We start from the raw sequence: 24,322 nt of genomic DNA, 5'->3' as shown, positions 1-24,322 counted from the left end.
ATTATTTAGATATTGGGCCATCTTCATAAGGTATCTCGATTCCGCTGATGCCCTAAATTTAGGATTTTTTATTATGTCTTGCTGATGCTCAATGTCACATACCCTTTGTTTTATTTGCAGTTTTGCAGCATCAAAACTTTGGGACAACAGAGCTTCAAGAGAGAAGCCCAGCTTTTAAAACTTACTTTCAGTTAGCTGTAGCCACTTTGGCTGGTAGCCATCCTGAATTATTAAATGGAAAAGGCCTTTTGGATTATTATGTGTCCTAAGCCATAGGTGAACTGTTTGTCCCATTTCTAATCGGAGTAGGGAATTGGGCACCCTGGATGGAACTTGTAAGATGGATTGGAGAAATTTAGATTGAATTTTCTCCAGAGAATGTAAACCACGATCTGAGATGCCCGAAAAGGTGCCATAAAGGAGTTGGTTAATGACTTTAGCCTGGAAAAGTTTCAGCTCCACTGGTACATAAGAACCACCTTTAGCTCAGTAGAATCTCAAAATCATGAGTGGAGCTTTCTTGGTGCACTCTGCCCTCAGATTACAATGGGCTGTCTTGGATCCATTCTCCTAAAAGACTACCCCTAAGTATACCAAGCTGTTAACCTGTTCAATTTTATTCCCTCTCATTGACCAAGCCTTCTTTTTCGGGTGCCTGGCAAATGCCATCACTTTGGTCTTTTTGAAGTTAATTGTCAGGTGTTCTTTATGGCAGTAGATGGTAAAGCTGTCCAATGCTCTCTGAAGCCCCAAAGGGGTCCTTGATAAGAGTCCACAGGGTAGTGGACAGCATCATCCATTTGCATCACTGAGTCCACAGATCTGTACTCCATTTCTACCCCTTTGAGGGAGTTAAGTTGTGTTTCATTAATGATGGCAGCCTTGTCATTCTTGGCACACTTTCACAGCCAGATCATGGACTTCTCCGTGATAGTGACGATATCAGGGTATATCGTGGCTGTTAGGTCTGCTAGGGTCATCACTAGGGATGTGCGACTTGGGTTTCCGATTCAGGAATTCAACCCAAATCGGACCAGATTTGCAAATATTTGGGATTTCCAAAACGACCCTAGCATGCCGGGTCCACTTCAGAAATCCCAAATCAAAGATTCCCAAAGCTATTTGTATAGCTTTGGGAAGCTTCAGGTCAAGGAGTTTAAATGCCCATTTTCCTGCTGCTGTGCAGTGGCATGGAAAGAAGCATTTAAACCGCTAATCAGCTGCTCATTGGGGGTTTCCACGAGAAGTGGCTGAGTGCAGGCTTCCAGGCTTAAAATTCCCCTTTCCATGCTGCTGCACAGCAGCATGGAAAGGGGCATTTAAACCCCCAAATCAGCTTCTTGTCGGGGGGCACCACTGCACCCTGAGTGGGCGTCACTGCGCTTACTGCATCTGGTGAGAGAGGGGTGAGGGATTCTCCATGCCCCTCTTAAACCGGGTGCACTAGCCTGTCGGTGCCCACTTTCCCGAGGCAAGAGGGATGGGGAGGTTCTCTTGCCCCTCTGGCACCTTATGCAGCAAGCATAGCGGTGTCCGCTCTCCTGATTCAAGAGGGACAGGAGAATCTCCCTGCTCCTCTCACACTGGGTGCAGCAGCCTGGCGGTGCTGCTCTCTTGATACAAGAGGGATGGGGAGATTCTATCACCCCTCTCGCATTGAGTGAAAAGAACGATGGGGAGGTAGGCTTAAGCATATACCCTGATGTCGGGCGCTCCATTCAGCTGCTGCTGATGGGGCCAGAGAGTTTCCTGGCCTCGTCAGCAGTGGGCGAAGGTGATAGAGGGGAGGTAGGCTTAATCAACCTTCCCTGCCGAGGTAGGCTTAAGCATCCCTCCCCACCGCCGGGCGCTCCATTTGCCTGCTGCTTACAGGGCCAGGGAGTTCCTTGGCCCCATCAACAGTGGGTGAAGGCGGCGGAGGGGAGGTAGGCTAAAGTCTGCACCCCACTGCTGGGTGCTCTGTTTGCCTGCTGCTGATGGGACTAGGGAGTTCCCTGGACCTGTCAGCAGTGGGCAAAGGCAGCGGAGGGAAGGTAGGCGTAAGCATCTCTCCCCACCACCGGGTGCTCTGTTTGCCCGCCTTCGCCCACTGCTGATGGGGCCAAGGAACTCCCTGGCCCTATAAACAGCAGGTGAATGGAGCACCCAGTGGTGGGGAGGAATGCTTAAGCCTACCTCCCCTCTGACACCTTCGCCCATTGCTGATGGGGCCAGGGAGTTCCCTGTACCATCAGCAGCAGGCAAACATAGTGCCCAGAGGCAGGGTGCAGGTTAACTGGGCCATGGAGGTTTCTGGCCCCATCAGCAGTGGGCGAAGGTGGCATCACTGACCAGATGCCAGGGAGACAGAGAGACTCCCCCATCTCCCTAGCATCAGGTGAAAAGGAGGCAGCAGCTGGGGGGGGTAGTTTAAACTGGCCATCCCCACTGACTGACCCGATGCCGGGGAGACGGAATTCCCCCGCTTCCCCCCATTGGGTTAAGAGGAAGCTGTGGGGCCAGGGAAGCTTTGATGTATACCGAATCTTTTAGGAGCATTTCAAAGTGGGCCAAGAAGCAATTTCTGAAGCGGATTTCCACTTTGGAAATTGCTTATTTCTGACTCTTTTTCCTGTTTCGTAATTTACGAAGGGGGAAAACCGAATCTCTTTTTGCTGCACACCCCTCGTCATCACTACTGTGCCCAGGTCTGCAGGGATGGTCACCTTTCCCTTGGACTCGGGATACTCTCTGTCCCCTATTTTTAGTAGGAGTTTAGAGAATTTCCCAGCTGACACCTCGCCTCTCAAGTGGACCCTCATGTTCCTTCTTAGTGAGAGTTTCCTGATGTGGGGCCACAAATATGATGGCACACAGAAACCTCATCAGCTCAACTTCCCCTTTGGACTACTGCCAGAGTCTGCTGGAAATCTCCAGCCAGCTGCATGGTGACTCCCCCATCATTCTCTCATTGCCCCTGACATCTTTGAGGGTTATGTTCAGTGCCTCAAAACATCCCTTGTGTGCCATGGTGCTCTCATCCCAAACAATGAGCTTACAGTGCTGCAGCACTTGGGCCATGTTGCTTTCCTTTGAGATGCTGATCAGGGGTGTTTCTGCATGGATGAGGTTAAGAGGCAGCTTGAAGGTAGCGAAGGATTATCTGCCATGCCTGAGTGAGCCTCAATCTTCCAGGGAAGTGAGCGCTTCTCTATTCGTCTTCCAGGATTGCTTTGCTCATAGAGAGAGTCTGCTGCTATGTGCACCATGGGGTGATCTTGCTGGTACTTGGCCACTGCTATTTGGTGCACTGCAGGAGTAGGATGTGCATATTTCTTTGCCGCATCTCTAAGTTGTTTCCTCCTTTTAGTGTCGGTGTATCTTGCACGACACCTGCCAGAAGGCTTCTTGGCAGCAGTAAGTGGTGATGGCTGTGAGAGATGTGAGGTGGAGTTGGACTGAGGGAGGGGTGGAGTAGTGGGCACTTTGTCAGATTCATGTGAGAGGTTCGCACTGTAATGGCCCCTAGAAAGGTCATGCACCATCTCCCCATGAACATTTAAAAATTCAGTTGCCATACTGACTTTTATATAAAATCCCTGTTCAGATGTCTTGTACTGTCTTTCTTCAACTGTCTACAGTTTCCTTTACCTGATTTTTACCTCAGAACACAGATTTCCACAGCTGACCAATCAGGCTGGGGGTGGGGGTGAACAGGCAGGAGCCTGCTAGCCACAAAGGAAAGCCAGGACTCATAGGGAGATTGGCAACCCTAGAGGGGAAGACTGGAAGGTGTATTTTTACCTCAGGACACATTCAATGACTCACAGCAGCAACTAGGGATGTGCGTTTCGGCATTCAGAATGCCGAAAGAATGCCGAAACAAAAGTGTTTCGGCATTCTTCAGGAATCCCGAAACGTTTCGGGGAATGCCGAAACGTTTCGGGATAGCCGAAAGAAAAAGCCGAAACGTTTCGGGATTCTTTCGGCATTCTTTCGGCATTAGAGAATCGCCATTTTGTTTTTGCTAGCCGTTTGCCTTAGCAAGCGGCTAGCAAAATCCTGCTGGAAGCAAAGGCTTCCTGCAGGCTCTTAGAAGAGGGGAGGGGGGGAGAAGGAGTGAATCACTCACTCCTTCTGTCACCCCCCACCCCTCTTGCAAAGGAGGATAGGGAATCCTGCTTTGCCTTGCAAATGCAAGGTGCAACATTGCATTGCACTTTGCATTTGCAAAGCAGCAGAGATTCCCGCCAAAACTAACAGGTAGGGGAGGGGGAGCAGGAGGAGGGTGGCTCTTGGAGTGTGGGTGGGGAAAGGCAGGGGAGGGGGGACTTTAGGAGTCACCAATCCCACTGCTGCATTCTCATGCCAGCCAATAGATTTAAATCTTTGGCTGAGGCTGCAGCAGGGGATTTAAATTTGGAGCAAGACTGTCTGGAACACTTCTGTTGCTGCTGCTGCTGAGCTGTGACCGAGAGAGGAGAAGAAGAGAGACTGCACCTGGAGCCTGGAGGACATCTGCCTGGAGGATCAACTGTGCTGGACATCCTGAGAGGACACCTGGTAGGCCTTTTTTAAATTTTTGTAAATTTTTTTGATGCTGGGCAATGTGCTGCTGTGGCCTGCCTCTGCAAAAAGGTGTTGCAGTTTATTCTTGGCATGGCCTGGGGGACAGGTTGGGTAGACAATGTTTGATGGTGGGGTGGGGGTTTCAGCATTGGTTGTTGTGCTTGCCTTCTTTAAGCTTGATCTACTGTTTTAAGATTAAAACAAGAGTGTGCCAGCTTTGGGCCTACACAGGCCAGAAGCCTTTCTTCTGGCTGGCTCTCACAGTTGTGCTTCACAATCTGGAATGGTGTGGCTTGTTTTTCTGTGTCTGGTCCCCTGCTTGCAAGGATTCCCAACAGGCTCCGTCCTGATCAACTGTGCCAGCCTGTGGGCCACACACAGGTATGCTGCTTTGGCCAAGGTAACCCTTTTTGGTTGCTGGCCTGGCACTCACAGTTGTGCTCCACAATCTGGAATGGTGTGGCTTGTTTTTCTGTGTCTGGTCCCCTGCTTGCAAGGATTCCCAACAGGCTCCGTCCTGATCAACTGTGCCAGCCTGTGGGCCACACACAGGTATGGCCTGGGGGACAGGTTGGGCAGACAATGTTTGATGGTGGGGGGGGGGGGTTCAGCATTGGTTGTTGTGCTTGCCTTCTTTAAGCTTGATCCACTGTTTTAAGATTAAAACAAGAGTGTGCCAGCTTTGGGCCTACACAGGCCAGAAGCCTTTCTTCTGGCTGGCTCTCACAGTTGTGCTTCACAATCTGGAATGGTGTGGCTTGTTTTTCTGTGTCTGGTCCCCTGCTTGCAAGGATTCCCAACAGGCTCCGTCCTGATCAACTGTGCCAGCCTGTGGGCCACACACAGGTATGCTGCTTTGGCCAAGGTAACCCTTTTTGGTTGCTGGCCTGGCACTCACAGTTGTGCTCCACAATCTGGAATGGTGTGGCTTGTTTTTCTGTGTCTGGTCCCCTGCTTGCAAGGGTTCCCAACAGGCTCCGTCCTGAACAACTGTGCCAGCCTGTGGGCCACACACAGGTATGGCCTGGGGGACAGGTTGGGCAGACAATGTTTGATGGTGGGGGGGGGGGTTCAGCATTGGTTGTTGTGCTTGCCTTCTTTAAGCTTGATCTACTGTTTTAAGATTAAAACAAGAGTGTGCCAGCTTTGGGCCTACACAGGCCAGAAGCCTTTCTTCTGGCTGGCTCTCACAGTTGTGCTTCACAATCTGGAATGGTGTGGCTTGTTTTTCTGTGTCTGGTCCCCTGCTTGCAAGGATTCCCAACAGGCTCCGTCCTGATCAACTGTGCCAGCCTGTGGGCCACACACAGGTATGGCCTGGGGGACAGGTTGGGCAGACAATGTTTGATGGTGGGGGGGGGGGGGGGTTCAGCATTGGTTGTTGTGCTTGCCTTCTTTAAGCTTGATCCACTGTTTTAAGATTAAAACAAGAGTGTGCCAGCTTTGGGCCTACACAGGCCAGAAGCCTTTCTTCTGGCTGGCTCTCACAGTTGTGCTTCACAATCTGGAATGGTGTGGCTTGTTTTTCTGTGTCTGGTCCCCTGCTTGCAAGGATTCCCAACAGGCTCCGTCCTGATCAACTGTGCCAGCCTGTGGGCCACACACAGGTATGCTGCTTTGGCCAAGGTAACCCTTTTTGGTTGCTGGCCTGGCACTCACAGTTGTGCTCCACAATCTGGAATGGTGTGGCTTGTTTTTCTGTGTCTGGTCCCCTGCTTGCAAGGATTCCCAAGAGGCTCCGTCCTGATCAACTGTGCCAGCCTGTGGGCCACACACAGGTATGGCCTGGGGGACAGGTTGGGCAGACAATGTTTGATGGTGGGGGGGGGGGTTCAGCATTGGTTGTTGTGCTTGCCTTCTTTAAGCTTGATCCACTGTTTTAAGATTAAAACAAGAGTGTGCCAGCTTTGGGCCTACACAGGCCAGAAGCCTTTCTTCTGGCTGGCTCTCACAGTTGTGCTTCACAATCTGGAATGGTGTGGCTTGTTTTTCTGTGTCTGGTCCCCTGCTTGCAAGGATTCCCAACAGGCTCCGTCCTGATCAACTGTGCCAGCCTGTGGGCCACACACAGGTATGCTGCTTTGGCCAAGGTAACCCTTTTTGGTTGCTGGCCTGGCACTCACAGTTGTGCTCCACAATCTGGAATGGTGTGGCTTGTTTTTCTGTGTCTGGTCCCCTGCTTGCAAGGATTCCCAACAGGCTCCGTCCTGAACAACTGTGCCAGCCTGTGGGCCACACACAGGTATGGCCTGGGGGACAGGTTGGGCAGACAATGTTTGATGGTGGGGGGGGGGGGGTTCAGCATTGGTTGTTGTGCTTGCCTTCTTTAAGCTTGATCTACTGTTTTAAGATTAAAACAAGAGTGTGCCAGCTTTGGGCCTACACAGGCCAGAAGCCTTTCTTCTGGCTGGCTCTCACAGTTGTGCTTCACAATCTGGAATGGTGTGGCTTGTTTTTCTGTGTCTGGTCCCCTGCTTGCAAGGATTCCCAACAGGCTCCGTCCTGATCAACTGTGCCAGCCTGTGGGCCACACACAGGTATGGCCTGGGGGACAGGTTGGGCAGACAATGTTTGATGGTGGGGGGGGGGGGTTCAGCATTGGTTGTTGTGCTTGCCTTCTTTAAGCTTGATCCACTGTTTTAAGATTAAAACAAGAGTGTGCCAGCTTTGGGCCTACACAGGCCAGAAGCCTTTCTTCTGGCTGGCTCTCACAGTTGTGCTTCACAATCTGGAATGGTGTGGCTTGTTTTTCTGTGTCTGGTCCCCTGCTTGCAAGGATTCCCAACAGGCTCCGTCCTGATCAACTGTGCCAGCCTGTGGGCCACACACAGGTATGCTGCTTTGGCCAAGGTAACCCTTTTTGGTTGCTGGCCTGGCATTCACAGTTGTGCTCCACAATCTGGAATGGTGTGGCTTGTTTTTCTGTGTCTGGTCCCCTGCTTGCAAGGATTCCCAACAGGCTCCGTCCTGATCAACTGTGCCAGCCTGTGGGCCACACACAGGTATGCTGCTTTGGCCAAGGTAACCCTTTTTGGTTGCTGGCCTGGCATTCACAGTTGTGCTCCACAATCTGGAATGGTGTGGCTTGTTTTTCTGTGTCTGGTCCCCTGCTTGCAAGGATTCCCAACAGGCTCCGTCCTGATCAACTGTGCCAGCCTTCGGCCCACACACAGGCCTGCTGCTCCGGCTCTGGTAACCCTTCCCGTTTGCTGGCCTGGCACTCACTGTTTTGCTTCACATTCAGGTTGTTTATCGTTGGTGGACCTCTTCTGGACTGGACTGCACTTGGTGGACATCGGCCTGCAGATCTCTGCGTGGAGGATCAACATTGCTGGACATCTGCAGTGGTGGACTGGTAGGGTTGTTGTAAAATTTGGTTTTTGAGCTTATGTCTGCTGCTGTGCCTACCTGCGAGCATATGCTTTGGCTCTGTTTTTATGGCTTGGGCTGGGGGGGGGGCATTTTCTGGTTGGGCAAGAGGATATTGTTTGGGGGTTAGGGGGGCCAGCATTGATCGCAGTGCCTGCTTTCTTTCATGTTTCATTTTTCAAGTTTGAGTGTGGGGTGGGCATGAACTACTGTTTCACAGGACTAAAAAATGAGTGTGCCAGCTTTTGGCCTGCAAAGGCCAGAAGCTCTGCTGGGTGGATGTGTTTTGTTTTGCTGCTGGTTGGCCCTAGCCTTTCAGGGGGGGGGCTGACCTGGCTTGTGCAACGGGGCCTTGAATTTTGGGGGTTGCGTGTGCGGCGTGTGGTGTTGACTCTGCTAACATTTCCAATTTTCTTGACAGCATCGTGGAGGAGAGGAGGACCAGCTGCAAGACCGCCTGAACATTGCTGGACTGCAGGACTGGTGTTAGTGTGAGCGAGTCCGGGTTCACATTTGGGTGGCCTTGGGGGTGGGTTCTTGCTAGCTTGGGAGGGGGGAGGCTCATCTTCAAAACACCACATCCACACCCCACACCGACATACCACAGATACATTGGTCCCGCTAAATAGTGTCTCTTAGGTAGGTAGGCCAGTTGGTAGGTGATCAGTGGATAATTGCCCTCAACATAATTATTAGGGAAACCGAGCCTAGTTTTTTTTAAAAAACTAAATAGGGACTCAGCAGGGAAAGCATTAGTGAGTGAGTGTTAGGTTTGAATTCTATATATATATATATATAAAAAAAATTTGTAATAGCTGTCAATAGGCTTCCCATTAGTGCCCCCATAACTAGGGTTCCACTGCCCATCTCTGGCACCCGTGGTGGTGCCAGGCCGGCCCGGGCATACTAGTGTGTGAGTGTTTAAGGCTTTGTCACCTGTTATTGGGGTTTAGGGCCAGCTCAATTCCAGAGGAATTCAGCTGATTGGCAGGCTCAGGTTCCCTGACATAAATAGGGTTGCTTAAAAAGGCACTTGATTGTTCATCTCCAAGTCACAGAGCCACTAGAAGCACAGATTTAGAGCAGGTTAGTTAGGTCTTGAAAACAAAGTTGACCTTTGTTTTCTAAATCTTTTCTGATTAGTTAGGGTTGAATTTGGGAGGGGAAAGTATGTCAGAGAGGAAAGCAGAGAGGGGCCCCGGGGGAAAGGCTAGGGAGAAATCTAGAGGGGAGGAGGGGAGGGGGAGGGGGACTGCTGCGGCAGCCCCCCCATCTGAGCGGAGGAGGCCCTCCCCTGCGCTGCTGCCGTTCACCAGCCTGGCTTCTGGTGACAGGAAGAGGGTTCGCAAGACTCTCTTTCCTGAGGCAGCTGCTGGAGGGCCACCCCCAACCCGGGTGCGTGAGGCAGGGGCTGGCACTGGGCGGGGGCCTGCTGCTGAGGCTCCTCCTCCTCCAGTGGTTGCGAGCCAGCTGCTGGAGGAGGGACAGCATGTGGTGTCTCCTGGGATGGGCGCGGAGCACATGACTTTCCCTGCGCTCCCGCTCACCCCAGGAACCCGGAGGATGTTGGAGGAACTGCCCGTGAGACCCCCCCTGGGGCGGTCCACCCCAGTTTCCTCTGAGGCCAGCAGCAGGCCTCTCGCGGCTGTGCAGGAGGAGAGGATGCGGGAGGAAGAGGCAGAGACTGTGGTGGAAGAGCCCACATCTCTGCCCCTTCAGCCTCGTCCATCCCCACCTGCCCGGCCGAGAGTGGGACACGGTGTGTCCGGCCAGAGCACCTCACAGGAGGTGCCTCAGGGTGATCCGGAAAGCGCTTCTCCTGGGAAGCGTGGGTTGCCCTTTTCCTCCGAAATCTGGAAGCACTTCCAGGCAGCGGAGGATCCCCGAGCAGCCCTGTGCCTGCATTGTAGGCAGCGCGTCAGCCGTGGCAAAGATGTGTGGCATCTCTCCACGTCTGGGATGAGGTACCATATGAAGAGGCACCACCAGGCGGTGCTTCTTCGGGAGGAGGGTTCGAGTGGCGCCGCACGGCCGCCAGCTAGCCAGAAGGAGGCAGGCTCCTCTGGTGCTCTCCCCCTAAGGGTACCTGCAGGAAAGGGACGCCAAGCCTCTCTCCCGGAGATGCTTGGTATGCAGGGCGCTAGTGTGCCCAGAGAGGGGATCCGGAGGGCGAGCAGGTGCATCACGCGCCACATCGTCAACATGATAGCAGTGGATGGGCAACCGTATTCCATAGTTGAAGACTTCGGCTTCTCAGGGCTGCTCCAAGATTGCTTTCCCTGGTACGCCGTCCCTGCTCGCACGTCGTTGAGCAGATCGGTGGTGCCCTCGTTTTACAGGGCTGCCAGGGATCATGTGAAGGCACAGCTGTCCCGGGTTGCCGGGAGAACTGTGCACTTCACATCGGACATCTGGACCTGCCCAAGTGTGCAGCAAGCGTACCTCTCGCTTACTGCTCACTGGTGGGAACCCGAGTCGGTTCTGGGTGGGGGCCGGGGGGAGGTGCCTAGCACAGCTAGACAGGGAAGGATGCGAGACCGCCAGGCCGGCTACTGCAAGGCCTTGCTTCACGCCGAGGTGCTCGACGTGTCCCACACGGCGGAGAACATCGCTGCCACCTTAAGGAGACAGTTGGATGAGTGGATAGGCCAGGGACCCGCCACCGTGGGATGCATGGTGACGGACGGTGGCAAGAACATGAGGGCAGCGGCGCATCTAGTGAGCCGAGAGAGCGTCTACTGTGCCGCTCACAAGCTTCACCTAGTGGTGAGAGATGCGCTGGGGTTGGGCTCCTCGAAGGAACCCGTGGATACCCGGACCCGTGAACTCCAGTTACTTGTCCAGAAATGTCGGAGGCTCACGGGTCACTTCTCGCGCAGCGTGAAGGCCACGCACGAACTGCGCCAGACACAGGTCAGGACAGGTGTGCCAGAGCACGCTCTGATCACTGACGTCAGCACTCGCTGGAACTCCACCTGCGCCATGCTTGAGCGCTTGGTGGAGCAGAAGGCCGCACTCCACGCGTGGCTCTCCGAGAACCGCGGTGCGAGTCAGGTGGGTGAGTTCAGCCGGGAGGATTGGCTCACCATCACCCAGACAGTGGAGGTCCTGAAGCCCTTCAAGGACTTCACTGTGGCGGTCTCGTCAGACACGGCGACCCTCGGTCTGGTCATTCCCCTGGTGCACACGCTCCAGAGGAATCTGGCCACCCTTGCAGACCGGGTCGCGCCCCGTGCTGACCTTGTTCCAGCGGTGCGCGCATTAGTGAGAAGGCTGCAGCAGGGCATAGCTGCCAGGCTAACTCCTCTCACTAAGGAAGAGTCATACATGTTGGCGACCATGTGTGACCCGCGCATAAAGGGCACTTTCGCCGAGCGGGACGGGAACCTCACCCAAGCCAGAGACGGCCTCTGCTCTTGGGTGAGGCGCAGGCAGGCCAAGAGGGGACGCCTGTTGACAGGGGGGACGCAAGAGGGGCCCTGCCGTGCGGGTCCCTCTGACGCCCCCTCTGCGCAGGCCCCCCCCGAGGCCACCACCGGAGTGCCGATGGAGATGGAGATGCTCCGGTGGGCCCTCGTCCCCTCTGGGGTCGTGAGGACCGTGAGAGAGGATCCGGCGGAGGCGATGGTCAGGGACTACCTCGCGGAGCCCTGCGAGTCGCTCTCCACCGATCCGCTCAGCTACTGGGCCAGGAAGGAGTCGGTCTGGCCGGACCTCTCCCTCGAGGCGCAGCGGCTGCTCTCATGCCCTCCGACGAGCGTGGAGAGCGAGCGCGTCTTTTCACATGCGGGCGACATTGTCGGCCCACATCGCACTCGCCTTCTCCCATGGAGAGTCGAGCAGTTGACCTTCCTGAAGGTCAACTCTCGCCTCTTCGATTTCTCAGGACTGGACTTCCAGAGTGACTGAGGTGAGCCCAACTTGTGGCCTGCATCCTCTATGAGTCCAATCCTTTGGAATCGCGCTCTCCCCTGTATAAAACCCTGTATATACAGTTAAAACCGGCCAGTAGAGGGAGGGTGGTTAGGAACCAGTGGCAAAGGGAAAACACCCAGCAATTTGAAAGCCCCCCCCCAGGGTATTCAAAACATCTCCCATCACTGAGACATACCCTGTGGGACCAAATTTATTATGAAAAATAATGCCCCAGAAACGTGGATTGCTACTGGAGAGAGAAACAGGTTAGATAGGGATTGCTTAGGTGTTTTTATCAGATGAAATCCTTGTAAAAAAAAATTGAAGAAGAATTGTTGTACTGTTTTTTGAAAGTTGATGTTCTGTTCATGTAAAAAAAAGAAAAAAAACCCCAAAAATGTTGTGATTATGTTTTTTAAAAGTTGATTGAATGTTCATGTAAAAAAAAGAAAAAAACCCCAAAAAAATGTTGTGATTATGTTTTTTAAAAGTTGATTGAATGTTCATGTAAAAAAAAGAAAAAAACCCAAAAAAAATGTTGTGATTATGTTTTTTAAAAGTTGATTGAATGTTCATGTAAAAAAAAGAAAAAAACCCAAAAAAAATGTTGTGATTATGTTTTTTAAAAGTTGATTGAATGTTCATGTTTAAAAAAAGGAAAAAAACCCAAAAAAAATGTTGTGATTATGTTTTTTAAAAGTTGATTGAATGTTCATGTTTAAAAAAAAAAACCCAAAAAAATGTTGTGATTATGTTTTTTAAAAGTTGATTGAATGTTCATGTTTAAAAAAAAAAAAATTGATGTTAATGTTGGGTTTGCATGGTTGGGGGATGCGGGAAGAGTGGTGGATGGGCACCGGCCAATGATGATCTCTCGCAGATGTTCCCAGGTAAATTCTGAGGCTGGTGTGGGGGTGGGGGGAGACCTCTGCAGAACTGCTCCAGAAATACCATTGTCCAGTGCCTTGGAAGTGCCCAGTTCAGCTTTGTGTGTCTGAACTGAAAGCACAGCCACAGGAAATGACATAGGTTCTGCTGGACCCTGTTGCAGTGGTTCCCCCCCATTAAGTCGTTTTATGGAGGGAGAGTTGTATTAGGCTGGTAGTTATGATCATCTTCTGTTTCCATGCCCTGTTGTGCCCGCTCACTATGTAACCTGTGGAAATGTTCAAAACTTTACTGTTTGTCCATTTCAAAAGAAAAATTGTTTTTAAGATTCTCTGATGTGTAGTTAATTGTGTTGTGTTGTGCTGTGAGGGACAATAAGTGTAATATGTTGTGATTTGTTGACCACTTGTAATTTGAAAATGAGAAAATAAAGGTTTTTTAAACTTAATGATTGTGTGTCTGTGTTCCCTTCTTTGATGGGAGGTTGGTTCCCAGCATAGGGAACAATGGGGCAGGCTGGCCAGCCTGTTCCTGGGGTACTCGGTGTGGGGCAGCTGAGGGTGGTTTTGGTTCTGAGAGGGGCTGAGTGGAGGATTTGGGTCTGTGTGTGGCAGCTGGGGTGGGGGAACTGGGTTTGTGTGGGGCTGTAAGGAGTGGACTATGGGGGATGAGAGCACTGGTCGTCCTTTGTGCCCAAGTAGGCCCCTGCTACTGTCCTGGTGTGGGCTTCCATGCCTCTATCAGTTGCTGGCCCTCCTTTGCCATCTTTTTCAGAAATTTTCCTAGGGCTGCCAAACTCCTGGTTGGGCTTGAGTTCAGGTTAGAGAGAGTAGTTCCCTACAGAGAAACTGGCTGCTTCCAAGGGCAATCTCTTTAGAGGGCAAATGCGGACCATGGATTCTGGGGGAGATCCCTACTCAGATTTTCCTTTCCACAAGTCCCACCCCCAAATTGCCAGTAACTTCCAAGGCCAGAGTTTGCCACCCCAGAGAGATCCCGTTCCCACCCTCTTAGCCTTGGCATGAAAGTTGTAGCCCCCATGGAACACTTCCAGGTTCCTGATTCCAAGCCCAATTACACCACTGTAAGACAATCCAGACCTCCATCAAAAATGGATTTTAAGTAGCAGTGGGATTGGGCTGCATTTCAGTCATTCACATATCTGGTTGTGTTCCCAAACATTTAGCTTATGTTTTTTTAAATCAGCGTATGGCACTTAAAGACACTTTTAAATGGTTCTAAAAACATATTTTTATTATGAAGTATTTAATGTGGCATTGATCAAGGGCAGGCCTTTTGGCCAAATGAGCAGTATCAGTACAGTAAAATTTAGACAAAGCTCATAGGAAGAAAAAGCATTCACACTGTGAAGTGGGAAGAAAGTTTTAATTTACATGTACCATGGACTCCGAAAAAGACATGTAAGTGGCATCCAGACCAAATCAGGCCTGCTTTCTCCCTTGAAGATATCAATTGATGATAGTGCTTATGTCACATCATGAGAAGACAAGGTTCACTAGAAAAGACAATAATGCTAAGAAAAATTGAAGGCAGTAGGGAAAAGAAGAATACCCTAGATGTGGTAGATTGACTTCGGTTTGCAATACATGGACAAGGTTTTTGGGATACTGTGGAGCTCAATATAATTCTAAAGTACACCACAAGTGATTTGAATGCATAAAACATACAGACACATACACATAAAATGTATATACCCCCTCCCCACCAAATTAAAGGTTTATCTTATGCCCCGGTTTTCTCCCCCATGGGAACCTAGAGTGGTTTATACATTGCTGTTCTCCCTTGATTTGTTTCACCCTCATCACAACCAGGCTAACAATAGACAGCTGCTCCATGCCTCACATTGGAGTGACTACATCCACCGATGGCCTTCTTAGTTGTATGAGGGGGTGGAGGGGGGGGGGAGGAAGGAAACAACGCACTCCTGCCCACTCTATCTGGGGCCTAGGTGACCAAATTGCTTGGCCTTGGCAAGGAGCCAGTGGTGGGGCGGCACTGGTTCTGGGGCCCCGTCCAGAACATTTGTCCAGGGCCCCAAAATCACCTAGACTGCCTCTGGAAAACACAACACAATTGTTTACTTAGGCTGAGCCAAGAACATCCATCAAGCCTACAAGGCACAGAATCAGAGTCTGCCAGATTCTAGACCAACTCTCTAGCCATTGCACTACAGTGGATATCTAAAAATTGTTCATACCCCCACCAGCAACTTGAACATTTTTCTCCAAAAGGCACACAACTTGGCTGGGTCTCAAAAAGGACTATGATGCATGGGCCTGTCAATGCATACTGGTACTAAGGCTCTGGCCGGGGGGAGGGGGGCATTGTGCCAATGCCACCCTGGCTTTGGAAGGGGACAGTAAAATAGAAGAAATAATCTAGGTTCAGTGCCTCCCCCCCTTCTCTGTCTCTCTCTCTCTCTATAATGTGAGTGAAAACATTACTATACCATCACTGAAGCCTACAGGATACTTAGGGTCTGTTCACACACGCATGATCATTTCATGGCAATGCTCTGGCATGATGATGTCTGTTCTAGGAAGTGATGTGATCATCACACAAGGCTGGGGAGCACGCACAATTCACAGCAGGCAGATTTGGGCCACAAGGGATCCTGCTTTGGCCTGTAGGGCCCAAATCAGCCCACTGCAAAGCACAGGAATACTCTCAGGGCAGCCAGATGACATCAGTGACATCACGGCAGCAGCCCCTGGAGCGTACCTTGAAGGCTCATTCACTGACTTTCCCCCTTCGGGGTGATAGGTGAGAGTGGGGGATCCCCCACCAAGGGGAAACGGATCCCTAATTGTGTCTGAGGTTGTGGAAATCAAATGGGTCATTACCTCCATATTGCTTCTGTCTTTGAGGGACTTACATGAACATTATATTTAACTCCAGATTTCTTGATTGTCAAGGAATGCATGTGGTGGGGGGTGGTGGGAAGGGTGGGAGAAGGGCCCCTGAGGGTAAGGGTGGCATTTGGCATGCAAAATGCCACCCCTGGCAAGACAAGCCTCCCCCAGCTGTCAGTGGTAGAGATGAGAGCAGAGCACCTACTTGGGGAGGCCATGAAATGGCCCCCCCAAGTGGGAGCAGGCTGAGCCTTGGTGGGGGGGTGGGAGGAAGGGTGGGAGAAGGGCCCCAGAGGGTTGGGGGGGGGGATTTTGTTGCAGTGGTTCCCCCCCATTAAGTCATGTTATGGAGGGAGAGTTGTATTAGGCTGGTAGTTATTATGATCATCTAGTGTGGGCTTCTGTTTCCATGCCCTGTTGTGCCCGCTCACTATGTAACCTGTGGAAATGTTCAAAACTTTACTGTTTGTCCATTTCAAAAGAAAAATTGTTTTTAAGATTCTCTGATGTGTAGTTAATTGTGTTGTGTTGTGCTGTGAGGGACAATAAGTGTAATATGTTGTGATTTGTTGACCACTTGTAATTTGAAAATGAGAAAATAAAGGTTTTTTAAACTTAATGATTGTGTGTCTGTGTTCCCTTCTTTGATGGGAGGTTGGTTCCCAGCATAGGGAACAATGGGGCAGGCTGGCCAGCCTTCTCTGCAGGTGGTGGGGGGGTCAGGGGGGTGGTTGTCTGTGTGCCAGGGCAGGTGCTCTTTCCCAGGGACGATTTGGCACTGCCACCATTGTGGCACCCTTGTCTGTGCAGAACTGCCCTGGGAAAGAGAGCTTAGGGGTTCCCAAAAGGGGAGGGCAGGCCAGCCTGTTCCTGGGGTTATGGTGGGTGTGGGGCAGGTGGGGGTTGATTTGGGTCTGTGAGGGGCTACTGGGGGGATTTGGGTCTGTGTGTGGCAGCTGGGGGGGAATTGGGTTTGTGTGGGGCTGTGAGGGGTGGACTTTGGGGGCTGAGGGGACCTACTTGGGGAGGCCATGAAATGGCCCCCCAAGTGGGAGCAGGCTGAGCCTTGGTGGGGGGTGGGAGGAGGGGTGGGAGAAGGGCCCCTGAGGGCTGGGGGGCATTTTGCATGCAAAATGCCACCCCTGGCAACACAAGCCTCCCCCAGCTGTCAGTGGTAGAGATTAGAGCACCTACTTGGGGAGGCCATGAAATGGCCCCCCAAGTGGGAGCAGGCTGAGCCTTGGTGGGGGGTGGGAGGAGGGGTGGGAGAAGGGCCCCTGAGGGTAGGGGGGCATTTTGCATGCAAAATGCCACCCCTGGCAAAGGAAGCCTGCCTCTTCATTTTTTCCCCATAGGAAATAATGAAGAAAGATTAGCAGCAGCATGCTAACAATATGCTGCTCCTTTGCTTTCTTATGGGGAGGATGGGGGGGACCTGCTTTGGGGGGCCATAACATGGCCCCCCAAAGTCCAATCTGTCTGAAACTTGGGTGGTTGTTAGAGAAGGGTTAGAGGAAGGTCCCCACCAATTTTGGGCTTATTAGGTGGGAAAATGCCTCCTCCAGGCGTCCTGAAAGACGGAGGCATTTTCCCAAAAAAAACCCCCGAAAGAATGCCGAAAGAATGCCGAAAGAATCCCGAATCCCGAATCCCGAAAGAGATTCTTGTTTCGGCTTTCGGCTTTAACGGTAGAGAATCTTGTTTCGGGTAATCCCGAAACAAGAAAGCCAAAAGTTTTTTCCTTGCACACCCCTAGCAGCAACTGTATATTGTTTAGAATGTTGGGGTGAAGACCAATCAGGCCGCATATGCAAATAACATCAGAGAAGAGTGGCTGAGTTGGCAGTAGGCGGGGGGGGGGGAGCAGCCTGCCAGCCACACAAGGAAGCTGTATCCCTATGGGAAAGCAAATTTTACCCCTTTTTACCCCATTAGGGGAAGAATTTCTTAAAATCCCTTCTTAGTGAGTCTTTACATTGTGAAAGGAATGTTCTCCCCAATCTCATGTTTCTAGGTCCAGGGGTTTGGGCTGGGCATTGATGAGCCTGTGAAGATACTTATCTTTATATATATAGACTAGCTTGATACCTGTGCTTCACTATGGTATTTAACTACTTTAAATCCAGTTATAATACTTACCGGTAGAGATGGGCATGATCCGCATTACGATCGACCCCCCCCCCCCCATGATAATGGTGATCACGCGATCATGACCCGGTGGAGCGTTATCGTCCACGGCCAACGATTAAGCTATCGGGAGGGGCCTGGATCGGGGCAATCGGGCTCAGATCGGGGATCCAGACACTCAGGTGCCAGCAATCTATTCCCCTGGCAATGGAGCCAGGGGAATGCCTGAGCTCTGTTTGCACTCCTTCTGTCACCCTGGAAACCCACATGGAAGCCCAGCTTTCCTTGATCAGCAGGGCTTCCTTCCAACCATGGAGCAGCAAAGCAGTCACCAGTTGGGAGAAGACACCCAGGGGAGGGAGGGGGAAGGGGGTGTTCTGTAGCCATGGGCACTCCAGTCTCATCCCTGCAAACCCTGATAGGCAGCTCTGACGGCCAAACACAGACGGCCAAACACAAACACAGATGCCACCGGCATCACCCACCGTTCCTATATAGCTGGGAACAGTGGGGCACCCTCCGCTTTTGCCTCCACAATCCATGATCCACGGATCGGGAACGGGAGATGCTCGGTGCGGGTCGTTAAATCGGGATCGTCGCCAGCACCGAACCACGATCAGCTTGATCGTTAATTTTTTTTGGATCGTGCCCATCTCTACTTATGGGTATATACCATTTTTTGATTTGTGGGGGTTTTTTTTAAGTTGCTTTTGTAGTATAATAGCATAGCACCCAAGCTTCACAAAGGTGTTTGAATAAAGTGAAGCGTGTTATCCCTATTTAGGAGTTTTGTACTGTCTTTCTTCAACTGGCTGCACTTTCCTTTACCTGATTTTTACCTCAGAACACAGATTTCCTCAGCTGACCAATCGGGGGGGGGGGGGGTGCAAGCACGCAGGAGCCTGCCAGCCACACAGGAAATCCAGGGCCCACAGGGAGAGTGGCAACCCTAGGGAATTTTAGGGGAAGACTGGGAGGTACGTTTTTCCTCAGGACACATTCAATGACTCCCAATAGCAACTGCATACTGTTTAGAATGTGGGGGGTGAGGACCAATCAGGCCATATACACAAATGACCTCTGTGTTTCAACTGTCTCTGGCAGGAGGGATGAGGTGTAGAATGTTGTGAGCCCAATGAACCCACATATGCAAATGACCTTGAAAGGCTGGTCCAATCAGTAAAGAGTGGCCTTGCTGGAAGTGGGCAGGGGAGCAAGCAGGCAGTAGCCTGCCAGCCACACAGGGAAGCTGTGTCCCTTTGAGAAAACACATTTGACCCCCCCTTTTACCCCCTTGGGGGTGAATTTCTTAAAATCCCTTCTTAGTGGGTGTTTACATCATGAAAGGAATATTTCCCCCAAATTTCATGTTTCTAGGTCCAGGGGTTTGGGCTGGGTGTTGATGAGTCAGTCAGGACACTTGTCTTTATATATACAGATTATAAGAATGGGAATTATAAACTATACAACAGAATGAAGAAGAGCATCCTAACAGATCAAAAACAGAAGGGTTCAGTGTGCATGTAAACATGCATGCACAACAATATGCATATTCTCTTCATTTGTGTTATGCCACACCTAGCAGCTATTTCAATCTGAAAATAATTAGAACATTAGCTATTCATACTTATATATTAAATGGAAATATGATAAATGGTTTTCCATTGTCCCTGGAATCAAATTGTTCAGAAGAATGTTATGCACATAGTTATTATAGTTTAAATGACTCTACAAAAATATGAAGCAATGGGATAGAAGGCATTTTTGGTCTCCTTTATATGAAGATTCATTCAGGCTGAAAGCTTGATCCAAGTCTTCCTACTACATTTGTCTTCATGAGTTAGCGAGCAAGGTTAATATTTTATGTCCAGCAACCTTTCTCTTGGAACATTCCCAGGCAATATTCAAGAAGGCAAATTTATAGGACAAAGAAGTTTATGGACAGATTACACATATTCATGAGGAATAGATCCTTTGATGGACTAGCCATGGTGACCAGGGAGAATCTCCACATCCAGAGGCAGAGGACATCAGATAAAGTGCTGGGGGCAGTATAGTGGGAAAGTCTTTTGTGGTATTTTGGTCAGATCACTGGACAACCGGTTGGCTGCTGTGTGATTCTGGACTAGGAGATTTTCTGCATGCTCAGCTTACTACTTATTTTCTAGGCATCCCCAGGCAATACACTGACATCACTTCTGAGCACACGGGGAGTGATATCAATGGATTGCCAGCAACATTACTGGTGAGCCCCCTCTGCAACCTAGTAAGCTCTTCCTATCCCCACAGTTTGTCAGGGGAGACACAGCAATGCTAATTGAGACCTAATATCATTGTAATCTGTTTTGCACATGCTGACACTACTAGCACCGGCTTCCATACTTACACTAAATACCTACACAGTTTGGACTGCTTGGAATCCAGCAGAAATCACATGCATCAAATGAACCACCTCTAATCTACTTGAAACAAACTTTTAATACCATGGGGGATTTAATGCCCTGAGATACAGTTCCCTCGATCTGATCCAATGGGTTGGATCCAGACTTGCATAAACAAAAGGTGCTTGTAGAAGCAGATTTTCTACACCTTCCCCATAGCAATTGCCCTCAAAGAAACCATATGCTCCTGTAAACAAGGCACTTCAGGGAACAGGAAGCTGCACTGCAGAGAAGAAACCAGTCAAGGTCACCCCTACTGGATCTTACACAAGCAGAGCACTTGAGTTAACAGGAGGTGACCTAGCCTAATTGCCCCTTCTTGCAGCAGCCCCCTTAGGGTTGCAAACCTCCAGAAGGGGCCTAGAGATCTCCCAGAATTACAACTGATTTCCAGACTGCAGAGATCAGTTCTCCTAGAGAAAATGGCTGCTTTGGAGGGCGGACTCAATGGCATTATACTCTACTGAGGTCCCTTCCCTTTCCAAGCCCCACCCTCCCCTGGCTCTACCCCCAAATCTCCAGCAATTTCGCAACCTAAAGTTGGCACCCTTAGCTCTGGTGCATTTATTTACAAGGATCCTTTGATTCCAGTACATGATAGGGGAGGGGACAGAGAGAAGATGAGGAAGACTCTTTTTTATGAATTCCTTCTCCTTGCACAAGTCTAGATCCACTCCAAAGGTATTAGTAAATCTGAAAGCAAATTCAAATGTAAAGTGACTTTTTCCAGGAAAATGAATCCAGGGATGCTTGAAAAAGGATACAGAAACTAAATTTCACCCTTTCCCACTTCTTGCTCACCCCCTGCTGCCTTGAAAGTATTTGAAACCTGCATAAATTCGCTCTTGTTGAATTGAAGATTTTCTTGGAAACACAGCCTGGCAAGTTATATTGAAACCTATCATAGGTTACACTCATGAGTAAGAAAGATAATGTTTATAGTGAAGCTGATGACTATATTTTAAGAATAGCTAAAGAAAACCTAAAGGTAAAGTGCTTCCTCTAAAGTGGTAATTCACACAGTAATTCTTTTTCATTTTAAAATTGATTCTGCACCCCCGCTTGATGACAGCAGTCATTTCTCAACCCAGCTAGCCTTCTTAACCTTATTGTTGCATGTGAAGGATAACAGTAAGTGCCTATCAGACCAAAATTGATTAGTCAGTAGTAGTCTAGCTATAACGTGGGCTGCACATGAAATTGCAATCTCTGCCTATCATTATATGCAAAATTCATAACACTAAAGAATTGCATTTCCATCTAAAGGCTGATGTGGACCAAGTGCTGCTGCATGCAGATTGTTTTAGAGCATTTGTCATAGCTGTGTGGTTATGCAGCAAGCTGTTCAGTACAATAACTTGCCATGCTCATTGGGCATTTCCCCACATGCCATGGCCAACCTTTATAAAAAGATTTTTGATGTCGTAGAGGGAAATAAATCTTCTAGTCTACATGAAAAGCTCGTGTACATGAATTTCATACTTCTGGAGATGAGCTGGCATGTGGTTCAACAATTCCCACTGTGTTGGACTTAGTTAGAAATAGAGAAGGGCCATGTTCATATTCCACTCAATACAGCTATACAAAGTTGGACATGAGTAAATGATGATCTCCTAAACAAACTAAACTGATGTCACTGAATTTTGTCAGCTTGCCATTTCAATTTGAATATCCTGATTTGATTTCCTTTCTGTGTTGGTGGTAGGGGGGTGGGGGGGCAGAGTGGACATATTTTAGCATATTCTGTTTGACCTGTACAGTTTTCCCTGTAAAATATCTTTTTAATATCTTTTTAATGTTATTTGTGCTTCAATTATGCATAAATTGAATGTAGGAACATGAAAATGGTGTATTTAAAATGCCATAAATGAAACAAAAATTATAAAAGATTTACCAAAGACAGAAACAAAAATGAGGTGGGCTGAAATCTATGACAGGAAAAACAACATAAGAAATTTTTTAAAAAAACCTAAAATGGCAATTTCAGCTTGACATTAGTCATAGAGTCGTTAGGAAGCTAAAATGGAAACGCTGAAAAGCTGAACTGACCACAAATGCCAACCTTTTAGGTAATTTTTTTAAGTGTTTGTAATTAATTTTCCAAACAAATAAATGAATCAGTACTTGAGTAGCTACAAATCTTATTTATCTATAGGGTTGCCGGGTCCCTCTATCCTCCCACCGGGAGGGTTGGGACCTGGCACTTATGTTTTGAAGTTTTGTGTTCAATCTTCATGCATGTGCACAGCATGCACATGCTCCGGTGGCAGCGTGATGACTTCACTTCTGGAAGTGATGTCATCATGCCAGCTGGAGTGCTCCCACGCTCTGCACAGATCCGATTTGGCCTGTTTGGGGCCCAAATTGGCCCCAAACAAAGCGTGGAGACTCTCGCACAGCCGGCATGACTATGTCACTTACAGAAGTGACATCGCTGTGCCAGATGGGAGGGCATGCACGGCACATGCTTCTGCAGTGCCTGCCAGTGATGGGCAAACTTCAAGAGTTTGCCCCCTCTCACCGATTGCTGAGTGATCAGCGGGCAAGGGGGCAAATCCTTGGGAGTTGCCCAGCACCAACAGGCACCTGGGAACCCTATCATTCTAGAGGGCTGGATCCAGCCAGCTTCTTTGCTCCCCCCACTCAATTCCTCTTCTTAATGTATCAGCTATTCCTCATAACATTTGTCCTTGTAGGTTTAATGATTAAGGGTGTGCCTCTAGAAATATCTTGTGATGTTTTCAAATCTGTAACTGTTGAGTGAAATATTTATCATGATTGTGTAGTTTTTCGGAGAGGTATTGCCAGGTTGGACTAGAAATTCATTAATTTTCTTTTGTTCTCATGATTTCCATGGCCTTTTCAATGGGGAAGGGGAGAGAGATCAATTGGAGGCCCTGGGGCAGCACACATTCCTCCCTCCAATCTAAAGAACCCCAAAGTTTCAAGCAGATTAAACAAAGGAGAGTAATTTTACAGACCCCCAAAGTAGGTCTCTCTCAGTGCAGCTGCAATAAGTTCTCTACTACTTCCTAAAGTGGCCATCAAGCAGTAGCCAGCAGAAGAGCAGCCAGCCACCAGCAAAAAAGAAAAGAAAAAAAGCCCTGTCTGCATTCATTTCATTTCCCACTCGTACAGTGACTGACAATAAACAATGTTTTACTTTTGCATTTGCCTTCCTTTTGCCTTCCTTTAGCAAAAAACTTTGCATTTGCCTTCTTTCTTTGTTGTGGTTTGTTGTTTGTTTCCTTTCAGAAAGTGGGGAAGGTTTGTGTTGCATTCCAGCCATCTTTACACTTCCATTATTTCCTTAAGAATTCTAGCTGGACTTGTTCTTTAACCAAATTTCACCTAACTTGCAGTAGGGTGTCTCTGCCCATCCTTCAAAACCACCAAGTTTCAAACGAATTGGGTAAAGTGTTTGAATTCTACAGGCCCCTGAGGAAACTGCCCCCCTTCCATTAGGCTTTTCTACTTTTACAAGAAAAATAAATCTCTCTCCAGCCCACAATGATGGGTGGAAGGGGGAAGGAGGGAAGGAGAATGGCAGCTTGCTGCAGCTTGAATTGGCCGGGAGTGCTCTTTCCTCCTCCCTTGCAATGATCTGATTGGAAGAGACAAATTCAGTACAGACATCCAATGTTGCATTGCTGATAAATGATAGGACTTGGGGAGGGGTGACATGGACTTCATGAGGGAGTGTTTCCATGACTACAAAACAGCCAGGAATCATTTCTGTTCTGGATAGTCACAAGTAAGGTTCAGAAACAGTTTTTTGGGGATTTTTGTGGCTAAGGATTTTGTTTAAACACACTCATGATTAGACATGGGCACGAACGGAAAAAAATTCCCAACACCCTGTTCGTTGTCATCCATGAACAGAACAGAACATGTCCCCTTAATGAACATGTTCGGTGTTCATGTTCATGGCCCTTTAAAGATCCTTTTAAACTATCAGCTGGCAGGTGGTGGTGGGGGTTCCCCCTTGCTGCCTGCCAGCTGATAGTTTAAAGGGCCCTTCCATGCCATGTGCAAGGGGCAGGGCCCTTTAAACACCCCACAACCCCCAGCCCCCACCCCCCCTGCCCCACCTCAGCACCACAGGGCTACTGCTTCTGGGTGTGAGAGGGATGGAGAGATTCTCTCCAACCCTCTGACAGC

This window comes from Eublepharis macularius, chromosome 10 (genome assembly GCF_028583425.1).
Source record: "Eublepharis macularius isolate TG4126 chromosome 10, MPM_Emac_v1.0, whole genome shotgun sequence".
Classification (NCBI taxonomy): Eukaryota; Metazoa; Chordata; class Lepidosauria; order Squamata; family Eublepharidae; genus Eublepharis; species Eublepharis macularius.
Note: the sequence above shows the minus strand (reverse complement) of the source record.